Source organism: Impatiens glandulifera, chromosome 2, assembly GCF_907164915.1.
Source record: "Impatiens glandulifera chromosome 2, dImpGla2.1, whole genome shotgun sequence".
In the NCBI taxonomy this organism is placed as follows: domain Eukaryota; kingdom Viridiplantae; phylum Streptophyta; class Magnoliopsida; order Ericales; family Balsaminaceae; genus Impatiens; species Impatiens glandulifera.
Window position 1 is genome coordinate 5,703,810 of NC_061863.1, and position 12,111 is coordinate 5,715,920.

Genomic DNA, 12,111 nt, shown 5'->3' on the forward strand with positions numbered 1-12,111 from the left:
AACAATAAACCTAGAAGCATGACTAGGACCGGAAAAATAATCGGTTAAAATGCAAACGATATACAACCGATTTTTAAAAGCCAAGTTTATAAGTAGATACCGTTTTAAAACGAATATAAAAGATAAAGAGCGAAAGCTCGTTCCCGAGTATCACCAAACTTTAAACCCAAACAAATCTCTGTTGAAAAATATGTTTATACATGTACACATTTTTATTGATTTTTCAAAAATCAATTAGCGACACTCTTCAAATAAATAATCTTTTAAATTAATTATGTTTTATTAATTTAAGTTAATGGATTTCACAGAAATCAAATTCTTATTCGATTACCGCAAATCTCTAAATTATTAAAATTTGAACAAAAATTAATCATCAAAATATTTTAAAATGTTGTTTTATTTTAAAACAATGCCTAACCCGCAAACCAAGGTTGAAATTATCGAACATCGATTCACCCTAGGCCCGCACGCCTTCGAGTGCGGGATTCCCGAGGGTTACAAACTTAGAAATATGTAAAAATTTATTTAAAAAAATATATAATAACAAGATTAATATTTTAAATCTAAATTAAATAAAATGTAAAATATTTTATTTAATTATTTGAAACTCAAGTCTTAAATAATAAATTATTTTTTATTATATTTGTAATCACTAAAATTTACATACTTAATTTATGAATTTTAATATAATTATTTTGAATAAATAAATTTTAAATAATTAAACTCATAGGTAAAACCTAATTAAACAATTAATTGAATTAATTATTTTAATAATTATTAAACCCTAATTAATTAAGGATAATGGTCAAGGGAAATAAATAAAATAATTTGGGATAACATTATACTCATTTTATCTCAAATAATTATAGAAAAATCAAAAGGGATTAAAAAATAATTTAGGATGAATGTTATATCTATTTTATCCCAAATAAATTATATATTTAAACCAAAAATATAATGAATTGGCAAAATATTGTCATATTTAATTTTTTTTTTTGTATATTTTTAAAATAATATAAATATAAAACCAAAAGAGTAAAAGAAAAATAAATTTCAAATAAACCTTTAAGGTTTTAAATAAAAAATAAATATGTGATCCTGGGTGGCCAAAATTCAGAGGAATTGCTGTAGTAGGAACCAAATTCATCGGATAGGCGTTGTATTTTTATCCAACGCTCCAGCGTTGCCCGCGTCGCCCGTTGCAACAGAAGGAGTGCGCATCGGCGAAGTAGTGAATTAATTAACACGTGCCCCAACGACGTTAGCTGAAACGCAGTGGACCGTTCGTTCGCGGATAGAATGCTCTGCGTCCGAATTTTTGCCCGAAACGACGTCGTTTTTTTTTAAGATGGAACTCTGTCATTTCTCAACCTTTTGACTCCGTTTAAAAGCTGAAATTATCACTCTGTTTCGGTGATTATTTCCCCTACATCTAGGTGCAAACTGTTTTGAACAAATTATTATCATCCATGTAGATTGATACCTTGAGAAGATGATCTACATGTTCTGGGAGATTTGTGAAGCACTCTTAGGCCTTTGGATCGAAGAATCCAAACTCCAATCAAAATTGCAAGACCTCCAATTTTGGTGTTCTTGAGAATCGGGAGGTCCGATCGAGAATTTCGACAAGACCAAGAGGTCCAACCGATGTTCTTCAGCTAGGACCGAGAGGCCAACTGGTGTTCTTCACCTAGGACCGAAAAGTCTAACCTAGGACTGGTGAATATCGACCTCGATCGAGAATTCCCAAACCTATGACCGAATGGGTTAGCCCAAGGCTAACCTAGAACCGGTTGTTTTTATACCCCGATCGATAAACACAGCCAAGGACCAAGAGTCCTTAGCACCTCGACCAAGGCTTCTTAGTCTGGACCGATGGGTCCGACCGAGGGTCACAAACCCCGACTGAGAAAAACGAACCCAAGGCCTAGGACACTGGTCCTAAGGCTTGTTTGGTTCAAATTTTCAAAATCCAAAACACCAAGCCATTTTCTAAAAATCTCAAAAAATTAGAAAATGATTTCAAAATATTTTTGGGATATTTCTATAAAAAGTATTTTGATAAAGACTTGTTTGGGATTTATGTTTAAACCCCAATGCCTTTACATGACTAGTATTTTTATGGTATTTTCCTCCCTAGTTGTTATCAGAACAAGTACCAGCATTAAAATATTGTTACAATATTTTAAATAATGCTAAACCTAGAAGTATGACTAGGACCAGAAGAATAATCGGTTAAAACGCAAACGTTATACAACCGGTTTTTAAGAAACAAGTTTATATGTAGATATCATTTTTAAAACAAATATAAAGGATAAATAGCGAAAACCCTTTCCCGAGTATCACCAAACTTCGAATCAAAACAAAACTCTGTTGAAAAATATGTTTGTACACGTACACATTTTTATTGATTTTTCAAAAATCAATTAGCGACACTTTTCAAATAAATAATCTTTTAAATTAATTATGTTTAATTAATTTAAGTTAATGGATTTCACAAAAAGTCAAATTGTTATTTGATTACCGCAAATTTCTAGATTATTAAAATTTGAACAAAAATTAATCATCAAAATATTTTAAAATGTTGTTTTATTTTAAAACAACGCATAACCCGCAAACCAATGTTGAAACTATCGAATATCGAGTCACCCCAGACCCGCACGCCTTCGATTGCAGGATTCCCAAGAGTTACAGAGTTAGGAATATGTAAAAGTTTATTTTAAAAAATATATAATAACAAGATTAATATTTTAAATCTAAATTAAATAAAATGTAAAATATATTATTTAATTATTAGAAACTCAAATCTTAAATCTTAAAATATTTTTTATTATATTTGTAATCACTAAAATTTACATATCTAATTTATGAATTTTAATTAATTATTTTGAATAAATAAATTTAAAATGATTAAACCCAAAGGTCAAACCTAATTAAATAATTTATTAGATTAATTATTGTGATAATTATTAAATTTTAATTAATTAATGATAATGGTCAAGGAAAATAAATAAAATAATTTAAGATAAATGTTGTACTCATTTAAACAGTCAGTGTTCATATTTGGTACCAACTAATCATATGAAATATAAGGAAGCTATTGGAAAATTTATTACACTTCATTATAGCTTAAAATCAAAAACCCGATTTTGGTCCCTAAATTGTATTGATGAAATTGAACATCATCCTGGTTGAATCAAACCTTGAGATGATGTTCATAAAGTTCTTAGGAGTTTTGTGAAGTTACCCAAACCCTTGAATCAAAGAATTCAAGTTAAAACTGCAAAATTTGCAGTTTTGATGTTTTTGAAGATCGAGAGATCCGAACAAGAAATTCCAACTAGGACCGAGTGGTCCGACCGAGAATTTTTTACTATGATCGAGAGGTCCGACCGTGAAAATTACAACCATGACCAGAAGGTCCGACCGAGAATTTTGGCACCCGACCGAGAGGCCTTAGCACCCTGACCGAGAATTCTAAGCCAAGACCGATGGAGTTCTGACTTAGGACCGAGGGCTTTTTAGCCTGGCCGATAAAAACAAACCAAGGACCGAGGAGATCGGTCCTAAGGTCTGTTTGGTTACAGTTTTAAAATTTTTAAATTATTTTTATAATTTTGGGATTTCAAACCATTTTCTAAAAATCCCAAAAAAAATAGAAAATGATTACAAAATATTTTTTTGATATTTCCACACAAAAATATTTGATAAGGGCTTATTTGAGGATTTATTTCTAAACTCTAATGCCTTTTAAACTGATGTTTTTCAAGTATTTCTCCCTAGTCATCGTCATTAGCAACATGTACCCGCATTTAAATATTATTGTTATAAATGTAAATACACAAAATCATGTGCATGTCTAGAACCGGAAGAATAATTTTTAAAATAAAATGTTATACAACCAATTTTCAAAAGCCCAAGATTTTATAAAGTATAGACCATTTATAAACGGGTACGGAAAATGGAGCGCTAAAATCTTTCTCAAGTATCACCAAACTACGAACTAAAAGAAACTCTGGTAAAAAATATGTTTGTACCTATACACTTTTTTATTATTTAAAAAGAAATCAATTGACGTCTTATTTGTCTTTTGCCTTCAGTTTTCTTCAAATTAGCTTCTTCTATTTCAAGAGTTTTTTTTTGAGTTTTTTATTTTTTTTTAATTAATATCACTAAAATTCTGTTTTAAATAAATAATCTTTTAAATTACTTATTTTAAATTAATTCAAAATAATTCAAATTTTAAGAATTATTTAAACGTAAGCCTAAATTAATTATTTTCATAATTAATTATTTTTATAATTAATATTTTATTTTAAAAAGATTTTGACCATAAAAACCATTAAACTTCGAGTTGGAAAAGGTTTTTGGGTTTACAATATTATTTATTTAAATTTTAATAAAGATTTGTTAAATTATATTATAAACTAAAATTTATTAATATTTTTTAACTATATTATAATTATATATATATTAAAAATGTTATTATATGAATTAATATTTTTTAATTATTTTATAAACTAAATTTTTAACTATAATTTATTAATATTGTTTTAACTATAATATAATTATGTGAATATATTAAAACTGTTATTATATTAATAAGTTATTTTTAACTTTATTATTAAATTAATTAATATTCCATAACTACTAATATAAATATAAATAATAATATTAAATATGAAAAATTAATTTTATTCTAAATTTTATATTAAAATTTATAAATTTTATTCTAAACCTAATTTTTTAAAGTAATTTCTTTTATAATTTTGATTATTTTTATTTCAAAAATTAATGTATTTTTAAAAAAATAGTATTAATTATTTTTAATTAAATTTTTATATATTAATAAAATTATTGATTATTATACATTTATAAATAAAAATATATTTTATTATAATATTGAATTAAATATAAATCAAATAAAATTATTTTATTAAATTTAAAAAAAAAATATTTGTAATAATAAAATTTAATAAATGTTTTGTTTAACATTTCTTCATTTTTCTTTGTTTTAATAAAAAATAATTGAAAACTTATACCTAAAATTTGTTTTAATAAAAAAAATAATAATTATAATAAATTGTATATAAATTAATTTAACAAAAAAATAAAACACTTTATAATATTTGTTTTTGTTATACATGGTAGTTGAATGAATGTGTTAAGTGCTCATTTCACATATCTCATTTTTATTCATTCAAAACATATATAAAAAATGTGTTTACTTCATTTACTTTTTAAAATTTTAAATATAAATAATAATTTAATTCAAATAATTTTAAATATGAATTTTTTTATGTAACAAAATTTAATTTATTATTTATTTATTTTTAAATACAACAATATCAACTTAGTAAAACTATGTATTCATTCACAAACATTTGAAGAAAATAAAATTTATTTACAAGTTAATATATATCACAATATTTTAAATTAGTAAAAGTTATATACTAATTGTCTAATACTTTGTATAACAAACTTTTAAAATCAAATTCTAAGTTTGATTCTTTCCAACAAAATTGTATTGTTCTAAAGAAATTTCAATCATACTTCTCTTATCTTAATATCTTACTTTCTATACATTTGTTGTTGTGGATGTCTTCCAATAATTTGTTTTGAGCTTATCCATTTAGTCTTGTTTATTTATTTGATGATTTCAATTCTTTATAGTTGTCATAATGGGTTCATAAAATAAGTATTATGTTTAATGAAATAGAATGTGAGTTATATAAATGTGATTAATTTTTAGCCACATCTTATTTTTCAATAAAAAAATTATATTAAGTTAAGATATTTTAATTGTTTTAATAATTGTATTAATTATAGACAATGACTAACACATGTATCTGTCTCATCTAACATCTATATTTTTTTATATCAAGAAAATAAACGTATATCAGTTGACCTCTTTCCTTAAAAAGGTCCTAATAATTTCTTAAACTTGGTTTGTGGGCCCACTCATTTGATAATAAATATAGTTTGGTTTCAATAAAAAAAATATCTAGTTAAAAAAAAAGGTAAGGATACTTATATATAATAAAAATAATAATTTAAAATATAATATATTTTAGCATTTTTTTTTAATAAATTCAGTGATACGATAAAGGAGAATAAATAAATAATATTTTTTAAATAATTCAAATCACACCAACAACGTGACAAATACACTTTTTAGAATTATAAAATGTTTTGTTTTTATTATCTAAATATAAACTATCCAACTAAAAGGGATGTGGAGGGAGCTAAACAAAATCAAATTTCAATTTTCTTTATTATTTTTGGTGTGACCAGTTAGGTCGAGGCAAATTAGGCTATCTATCATTTTCAGAATTTACTTATTTTTAAATAAATATTTACAATCTTTGAATCTACATAAATTTCTAGTGAGTTTGAATTTTGGATAATAAAAAAAATTAATAGGTAATTTAATCAACTATACTTACACATTTTTATTAATTTATAATGCTATAATATTATATATACTAAAATTTTCTAAACAATTACAAAAAATAAATATTTTATAATAAAATCATTTAAAACTTGATAGTAAAAAATCTTAATTCGTTTCTTAAATTCGTTAATTATGATTTTTTATTTATATATTCTATGTATATAATAAGTTAAAATATTTAAGATCCTTAATAAAAAAAACTTATATACTAATAACACATAACCTCAAGTTGTGAGGATTAAAATAATTAGTTTTAAATCTTAATTACCACCAATAAGTATTTATATATATATATATATATATATATGAATTAAATATATAATATAATATAGAGTTTTTTCATAAATTAAAAATAAAATATAAATAATTTTTATTAATTAATAATATTTTTTATCAAATTTTATTCTATTTTACTATATTTAACTAATATATTTATTAGTTTTTATTATTTTATTTTAGTTTAATAAAAGTTTTACTTTTAAAAAAAATAATTTATTAAAAACATTTATTAACTTAGAATTAAAAAACTAATAAAATAAGATATAATAAATTTATTAGTTTTATTATATATATATATATATATATATATATATAAAAATAAATGAATTTGATTTTTAAAATAATTTTGAATGATTATATACTTTTTTTTAATTATAAAAATTTATTTTATTTTGTTGGGACACATATATTAAATATATATATATATATATATATATATATATATATATATATATATATATATATATATATATATATTCTTTTAAATGTTACATGTATATTAAAAATGAAAAAAAAAATCTTTTAAACACAACGAAAAAATATTTATTAAAATAACAAATAAAAAATAAGAAAAAACAATACTTAAAAGTTATCGAGCTCGTAAATTCTCGAGAAGAACGATTAACTCTCCGACAGAGTCTACTAGTTTTGCTGAACGAATCTTAGAAAGTATCATAATAAGAGTATTATGAATGATACATATCAGACCACTACGACCATTGAAAGTTCGACGATTTATCTCCAACCAGATAGTCCACCAAAGAATAATTAGGATGATAACCCAAATATGTAGGTCTACCATATCAGCCGCATCAATCCAAACTTTCCAGTAACTACCTAAAGACTCGGGCATCACCCAATGAATCTCAGTAATACTCCACAAGGTTTCAAATACTATTCACCCATCAACAATGCAAAAGTAAGTGAGTTGTCGATTCAACCTATTTTTAACACATACGACTAGTCATAATACAATATTTTTCATGCACATATCATCTATTAGAATTTCACCATGAATAACGTTTCATCTAAAGAACGAGATTTTTATGAAATATTTGACTCTCAAAGTTTTTCTCAATAATATTTTATATGGAATCATCGTAGCGAACAACTTGTAACAATGTCTCACATGAAAATTATTCATATCTTGTCAGCGCATGTCTTTTTGGTTATATATATTAAATATATTATTTAAATAACTTTATTAATTATTTAATTTATATATAATTATAAATAATTTAAAAATAAATTTAAATTTTTTATTACAATAAATAAATAAAAATATATTATAATTGATCTGTCTTAAAACTAATGTTTATTATTATTATTTATTATCCAAAAAAACAAGCAAAGGCGAAAATTAAAATAAAAATTAGGTAAAGAAACTACCAGAACCCTAAAATATTCTCAAAGTCAATATTTTGTTCTCAATAAATAAGAAAAATTAATAAGGAGGTAATTGGTTGGGTTCAATATTTGTATACAGTTAAAGTTTGTTTGTGAAAAATCTATTGGTCGGATAAATACAATTTTATTTATTTGTAAAAAAATAATTTATAATTAATAAATTATACTTAAAATTAAATTTGTTTTAATAAAATAACAGTAATAAAAAAATTGCATATAAATTGATTTAACATTTTTTTCAACTATAAATAAAAAAAAACTTTATATTACTATTATTTTTTCTCAATAACCTCTTAGTTAATGTGAAATGAAAAAGATCGTTTTCTTAGTCTTTCGTCTCCAATAACTTCAAATTCCTCTTTATTGTCATAATTTATATATAAAAAAAATCTCATACTGTAGACAAAATTATACTCAAATTAGTTGTAAATTATGGTTTTGATGGTAGTTCGAATCATCATTCATTAATAGAGCATTTTTCATTCAGAAGTTTGTTTGTTTAGTTTTAGATTGTAGTTAGTTTTTATTTGTTAATAGAATTTGTCATTTTCTTAACTAGTTATTTGTTAATAAAATGAATGTGTTACGTTTAATTGTTTGAATTTATTTTATTTATTTCAAATTATTCAGCTTATTCATTTAAAGCTTATGTATATTTTGATTTTATTTATAAACATAGTTTATTTGTTAAAACTTATTGGCACTTTAAAATATAATTAATATTTATTATTTTCAATAGTTACCTTGAAGTTAATATTATTTCATATATTTTTCTTTTTCTAAGTGAATACTTGTTTCTAACCTTAGGTTATTTTTTTATAAAATAAAAACATTTTAATTCTTTAAAAAAATACTGAAATGATTTATATTATTAAAAAATGAAACATTAAAAAAAATATACAACAGATTAAGTATGGAATTCGTAATACACGTCCCGACGCAGAATTTATTGAGGTGATATCTACCCCTTAACAATATAGAGAAAACTAATCCAATATATTGAGAGACTAAGACCTTTTCTATTTTTTTTAATTCAATTATATAACAAATTTTCATTCACTCTTTTATTAATTAAACCAAAATACTTAATTGTCTTCTATTTCTTTTTTAAAAAATTTATTATTATTATTATATATTAATATTTTAAAAAATTTTATTCAAAAAAATCTCACATATTCAAAATTACCAACAATTAACATTATTTTATTTAAATAAACCAATATTTATTTAACCAAAGAAACTCGAAAAATTTGAATATTAAATCTCAACATCTTAAAAAAAAAATCAAATTATCTCAACCTTCAATTAAATTTAAGACTTTCTTGACTTATTTTAAGTTTGAGTTCACTTCTATTTAATATCAAAATAAATAAATAATAATGTGTTATTAATAGGATTCTTAATGCATTATCTATCTTAACCAAAATTTAATTTAACTTTTTAATTAAAAAAAAAAGAATGATAAATTCATATTACTCCACATCAATTTAAGATAATTTCAAATAGATCAAACTCATAATTTTTGTTACTTTATTTACACTATAAATTCATAAAGTATATAAGGTGATAAGAATGTGAGCTCGGTAAATATGATTAATACAGTCACATTTTATTTTTCAATAAAAAAAAAAGTTATATTTAATGATGAGATTTTAATTATTATGGTACTATTGATAATGGACAATGACTAACACGTGTATCTGTCTCATGATCTCATCTAAATTCTAATATCATTTATCTTTTTTTTTTTCAACAAAACAAACGTATATCAATTGACATCTTTCCTTAGAAAGTTTCCTTAGAAAGTTTCTATTCATAATTTTGAAAGTTCATAAGTTCTATTCGGATTGAATTTTTTAAAATTAATTATAAGGGATAATTTTGAGTAAGTGGAATTTTTTTTATAAAATACTTTATTGTTATTAATATGTAATGATAAATTAAAAAATAGTAATTTAAAATAAAAACGAATTTAGTATTTTCATTAATGAGGTGAGTACGATAATTAGAGTTCTTATTCTTCCTGTTAAAATCTTGAAGGAAAAGTGTAACTAAAATTGTATTATTGAAAATCGTTATTCAAACAATTACATATCTCCTTTATATAGGAGTTTCAATACTAACTAATTAATCAAACTAACTAATCACTTTTACAACTAATTAGTAGTTTTAGTTACAAACTAATTAACGGTTAATAAACCGTTAATTATTATTTTTACATCATTCCCTCAAGGAGAAACGTAGTAGAAATAAAGTTTCACCTTGACAAAACAAGTCGATGAAACATCAAACTACGATCATATAGTCATCGTCTTCAGCAAGCCAAATTCAGCAAACTTCATTTTTTTTAGCTATCCAATTTAGACTGCCGAGCAAATCAATTAAGCAAGCTCCATTTTTTTCCAGCTATCCAACATAGATAGCCGAGCAAGCCCATTTCAGCAAGTTCCAGTTTTTTTCAAACTATCCGATATAGATAGCTCAATCTTTGTTAGTCCAATCTACAACAATCATCATGAATGGTCTTTTCTTCATTAGCCGTCAGTTTCAACCTTTGCAGCTTTAGTTTTTTTTTTTTCCAAAGAAAACCAATTTAGCATTCTTTTTGGTATTGACAAATCATATCGACAAACCTCCATTTTTCCAACGATTACAAGAGAGTCTTCCTCTACAGCTTGAAGACTATCAAAATCTCATTTTGATCCAACAAAATTGTCCTTGCATCCACAAACATTTCTTTCGTCTTTCATATTCTCCTATGAATCTATTTAATTTGGCTAGATTGAACATTACATGTTATTTTCTTCTCCATTTTACTTTGAACCTCACAATAGAAGACTTCCATGGTTCAACATTTCAAAAATCGCAGTCTTTAGATGATTTTTAGAGCCACTACTGGATCCCTTCGTCCCATAGTCAATGGATAGCCTTTCTGGATATCGAAAGTGTACTTCATTTCTAGTTAGCTTTTGTTATCATCATTAATAAACTTTGTTTTTGCTAAATATGTTCCCATTGTAAACATACCAGATGGGGCAATTTCTTCAGGTATCTGATGAGTATAAAGCTCTGCCTGAAAACTGAAGGTTCCAACATTTCATTGGAGCTATCAATTTTAATACTAATTTTCTAGAAAGTGTTGGTGTACCTAAGGCCATAGACTATATTGTTTCTAACTTGGATGGAGAATCTCATGCGGTAAGTATACCTTCTTGTAGATCAAACCATAACCCTTTTGGATCAATATTCTCTAGAATTTCAAGAACAAGATCATGTCTATTTGGAGACAGGATCGTAAGACTCAAAATCTTCACATCCGGTTTAAGAACCTCTCCTACAGCATCAACATCCACACTCCTGAGGTGCTGCTCTTTCCACCTTCTTAAGCTTTCATCATCATTGTCCTTCTCGAGATGCTCTCTGATGCTGCAATTAGGCCCCAATTCGAGTCGATCATCTTCTTCATCTTCGATGGCATCGCTATCAGCATTACGCTTATCGCGTGAGGACGAGGTTAATTTAGACGCAGATGCGTCAGAATTATTATCATCCAATCCCATCTTTGAATCAAATCTTCTTCAAATGGACAATAACGGTTTGAGAAATAGCAGAGAAAGTTGGTTGTGATTTGGAGCACCTGAAACCGTGATCGAACGCAAGATTTGAGCAAGAAACTCGCTCTTCTTCAGCTACTCGAAAAACAAAACTTTAATGCACCCATAATCTCTTCCTTCTTGAAATAATTAGACAAGAATCAACTGTAATTCTCTAACAGAGAGGATCCTTCATTTTTTCAAGAATGTCCAGATTCTTCATCCTCTCTAATTCATCAGTTGCCTCGTAATTCTGCTTCAGACATCATATGAATCCAACTTTATCACCTCCTTATCCGATTCTTCTTCAATAATAATAAAATAAAGCCCTCCACTAGTGGTCATTACCGGCCACCAGCAGAGGCAGCGGAAACTATT

At 24.7% G+C, this 12,111-nt stretch overlaps 1 pseudogene; it reads right to left on the reverse strand.

The window, feature by feature from the left end:
• Positions 1-11,012: 11,012 nt before the first annotated feature.
• Positions 11,013-11,700, reverse strand: LOC124924225 (annotated as a pseudogene).
• Between the last annotated feature and the right edge of the window lie 411 nt (positions 11,701-12,111).